Below are 4,898 nucleotides of genomic sequence, written 5' to 3' on the forward strand. Positions count from 1 at the left end.
GACATTATCATCCCCAGCTGCCATCTCAGCTATTCTGCTGGAGTTTACCACCTCCATAATAGTGTTTGTTATTTGCAAAGAATCAGTCCTTCTAATTCGTAGCCTAGCATTTTGCTCAAACTCAGTTTCAGTGGAAAATTAAGCTAAAATACTGGACTCTTTACCAGGGGGTCAGAAGTGCAAGTAGCTACAGCCTTCGCCAAAGCAAGAACTCTTCTGACTCATCCATACCAACTTGAGATTGAAGGTGTCTCAAAACTTAGTTTTGTGATTCATGGGTATTTTCAAATACTCTTTCTATCAGAATCAAAATTAAACCATTTTTATTATTAAAAAATGATCCCACAAAGCTTTATTATACTAACCTGAAGGGTAGAACCAATAGTACCAAGGAGGTTTCAAATTGTTTGCAATATCCTGTTTCAAAAACCTATTTCACTGCTTATGGCTTTGCCATGCTTGGAAATGTTTAGTCTGAAATTCTGCACAATCTAAGCCTGAGTTTTCTTGGAAAACTGGTTTAATGAAAATATTTCTGCTTTCCTGAAGCATGAGACAAAAGAAACAAATATTTTGTTTGAAAACATTGCAGAAAAAATTAATAATTCATCCTTTTAGGACACCCCTTTTAGAGCAGGGAAAGAAATGCAACAAGAAGTGGCTGTTTGTAACACCAGCATGCCTTCTGGGCCCAGGAAAATACCTTTAGAAAATTTGCAGACCTCAGTGTGGATTTGCTTGAGTCCAATAGCCAAATCCCCTGAAGTCATCCTTTCTGGAGATCACCGTAGCTTCTCATCTCCTACTGCTGATAGCTCACAAAAATTGCCCCTCTGGAAATGAGCTGGGCTGTCCTCAACCCCTCACACCCCTTATCTGTGCAGGAGTCTTCACAAAGTGTCTGAACGTGTGATAGGGGGTTGGAACTAGAAGATCTTTAAAGTCCCTTCCAACCCAAACCATTCTATGATTCTATGGTTCTGTAGCCTCAGGCTATGGGGATAAAGTTGTCGTCTAAAATAGCTGAAATACCTCATCCTGTACACACAAAGATTTTATCAAGAGAGAAGAACATATGCATGGCCGCAGTGTGTTATGACAGAGGTCCATCTGGTTCCTCCAAGGCTGAACTACTGATACCTGGAGAAGTGTAAGATCCTGGATCCAAAGACACTGATAGGAGTATCCTCTCCTAGTGGTCTGTGGCTTAGAAATTTCTGGACTGAAGAAATTTCTGGACTTAGACTTTACATGTTGATTGATTTACGTAACTGCTTTTTGATCCTCTGTAAACTTTTGGTGTCTGCTGTCTTCCTTGGCAATGAATGTTATACATGAACACCGTGCTGTTTGAGGAATGGATTTTTCTTTGCTTTGAACCTTCCACCTGCTAATTTCTTGTAATGGCTCTTAGTTCTGTATCATGAGAAGCAATGTCATTCTCTGTTTGTGTTCTCCAAGCTACTCATGATACCCTATACACCTGTTATAGTCCACTTCAGTTATGTTTTTCAAGGCTGAAGAATCCTACTCTATATAATCTCTCTCCACAGAGTTGTCTTGCCTTGTAACTCTCCTCTTGACTTTTCTGGTTATACAATATCCTTTCCTGAGATGGGATAGGGAGAGGGGAATACACAAACTATTCAAGATGAAAGTACATCACCAGTTCACAATGTCATATTCATGTTTTCTGTTCTCTCTTTTCTTCTCTTGCTGTTTTTTCCAACTTTGATATGTATTTTTTTCATTTTTTAGTACTGACCTGATACTTTGAACTGCTAAAGTTAGTCTAAAGTTCCTTCTTTGAGGGGCAGTAGCTAATCTGGAGACTGTCAGTAATGTATGGTTAGAATTACTTTTCCACATGTGCAATGCTTTATGTTTATCGTCAATAAATAACACCTTAATTCTATTGCTCAGCTACCCAATAACCTAGCAACCTTTAATAATTCTTCTCAGTTGGATTTTGTTTTTACTGTGTTGAATAATTTAGTATCAACAGCGAAATTTTTGTATTTGCTATCGATTCCCTCTTATGAAATCCTTATAGCTATAAGTCGTGCAGGAGAGGCTGTTTCCTGAGTGACTACTTTACTTTTTTGAAAAACAGGAAGCTGTGTAGTGAATGAGGCAGGAGTTTGTCAAGAAGAAAAGAAAATCTCAGGTGTCATGCTACATATACATTTAGGGAGGAACATTCGCTTGACTTGCCTGACACTTGATGGTTTTCTTTCAAGGTAGCATCTGTGCAAAAACATTATCTTGTGTAGACTGAGTTGCATATAGTAGATACATATAATTTTACATAACGATGGAGACACTTTGTGTTTCACAGTTTGCTGGCTAAAATCTCCTTGCAAACTAATGATGACAGAATTTTTCTGTTTCTGTTTGTTAGCCTACTTACTCACTCTTGAAGCACTGAAGATGCATTAGTATTTGCAGAAAAACTGTAGCTGCTTGGTGACCTTAAGCTGGTTTTTCCCCTCCCCAATATGTGAAGAAAACAGTCTGATAAAAAAAAAAAATCTTTTTGTCTAAGCAGTCTGATCATTACTATACTCCGCGCTGGAAAAGTCAAGGGATTGTTTGTGAATTCTTCTGCTATCTGCTTGGAATAAAGACTATAGCTTATGAAGTTACTTTCAAAGTAATTTCCATACAGCACAGAAATTATTACAAGAATATCATATTCAGAATCCATTTAAAGATTTGTATTTAATCTTCTGCATTGTATTTACTCATAGAGATAAATAGTATTTAGATCATAGGAAGTTTTTCAACCTGTGTGTATTTCACTTGGGGCTCCATAGGTTTGTTTCCAGCACTACAATGTATCTGTTAATGAATCTACCCTTAAAATCAGAATTGCAGAACCCCATATTTTCTCACCATTTCCATTATTTAAGGATGAAGGATTTTCTAAAATTTCCAGAGGAAACCAAAGGCAGCATAATGTGTCACTGTGCTGACTTGGCTGAGATAGAGTTAATTTTTTCCATAGTAGCTAGTATGGGGTTATGTTTTGGATTTGTGCTGAAAACAGTGTTGATAATGCAGGGATGTTTTAGTTATTGCTGAGCAGTGCTTACAGAGTCAAGGCCTTTTCTGCTTCTCACACCACCCCACCAGCGAGTAGGCTGGGGGTGCACAAGAAGCTGGGAGGGGACACAGCTGGGACAGCTGACCCCCACTGACCAAAGGCATATTCCTTACCACATGACATCATGCTCAGCAATAAACTAGGGGGGAAGCTGGCAGTGGGGCTGCTGCTTAGAGACTGGCTGGGCATCAGTCAGTTGGTGGTGAGCAACTCTTTTCATTTTCATCACTTTTCTTTCTTGGGTTTTATTTCTCTATCTATCTTTGCTATTTTCCTTTTCATTACAATTATTATTATTATTATTATTATTATTATTATTATTATTATTATTATTATATTTCAATTATTAAACTGTTTTTAACTCAACCCATGAGTTTTCTTACTTTTACCCTTCTGATTCTCTCCCCCATCCCGCTGCGGGGGGAGTGAGCAAGCGGCTGTGTGTTGCTTAGTTGCTGGCTGGGGTTAAACCACGCCAGTCACATACTTCCCTTTTGCCTAGCATGGCGTGCTGCTGCTGAAGCTCAAATACTCAACACAATATTTGAAGAGGGAGTTAGGTCCAAAACCTGTCTTTGGCAAAGGAGACAAGCTTCTCTGGGTCTACACCAACACACTGCTTCAGGTAGAGGCACGGACACAGGCACGGGTGTGTATGTGGTTGGCCATGCTCTTCGCTAGCACGTTTCTGGCACAGTTTTGGTCTGGGCTAACTGACACTCCAGAGAATACCTGGGCATGCCTGGGGCATAGCAGAGGGGAATGAATATTCTCCATAGATCACCTGCATGGGGGAAAAGCAGGAATACATCTGGACACAGGCAGTGCAGTGCAGTACCAACTGTGATTGACCAGTACAGTGCTCAATTCTTCTGGATACTGAAACACCTCAGAGAGCACTCCCCACTGCTTCAGTCTCAGCTGGAGTTCCTGATGCCCCTTATGTGCCTACGAATGTTTGCAAACAGCCTTTTGGTTTTTTGCTCACCCTACTGAGACGTCAACATCTTTAAGAAAAAATCTCTTGAAACACATTGCATAACTTTTAATGAAAGACGTTCTGCATTGTTAGACTGGTCATGCTTTTCATATGCATGCTAATGCAAATATCATGCTTTTGTATGCTGTAAGATTACTGTTGTAGTGTAACTATAGAAATAGTAGAGAGGTGCCATCTGTGATGCTGAGAATCTGAACGTACAGTGTTTATTCAGCTAGGAAGAGTTTATTTTGCAAATACGCATCTGAATCTCTGTAGAATAAACTATGTACAAAGTGTTTAATTCTGCCAGGGTTATGTTGCATATCTGATGCCTTACCCTGCACTTTCCCATTTTACTCTTTCTTAAAGACCCAGAAGGGGACAGTTTGACTTCCCAGTGGAGGCTATCTTTCTTCTTAAAAGACTTCCAAGACTGTTAACTCCTTCAGAAGTTCCTTCTGTCTCAGAGGCTCTCTGATCCATCTGTGGTTTCCAACCTAGAAGATCTCAAGGAGTTCCCACCTAATTTCTTTGCTGTTTCTCTTCTACGTGCTGGATCAGATGTGCTTCTGCAAAGGAATTTTGGTGGTGCACTGTAGTACCAGTGAGTTTTACTGCCCATATCAAAACCATGAAAAATTTGCAACAAACATTAAGATTAAAAACTAAATCTGGAAATCCAAGCAATTTTGGGTTTTTTTTGATGTTTTCTTGGTAAAATCTCTCTTCTTAAAGACAGACATCTGGTAAACTGGAGCAATAACATATTCTAGAATACGATCTGGTATTAGAGAAATATTTAGAAATAAT

The sequence above is a fragment of the Nipponia nippon genome, unplaced genomic scaffold (genome assembly GCF_047370975.1).
Source record: "Nipponia nippon isolate SJK-2023a ecotype South Korea unplaced genomic scaffold, ASM4737097v1 scaffold_1, whole genome shotgun sequence".
Taxonomy (NCBI): Eukaryota; Metazoa; Chordata; class Aves; order Pelecaniformes; family Threskiornithidae; genus Nipponia; species Nipponia nippon.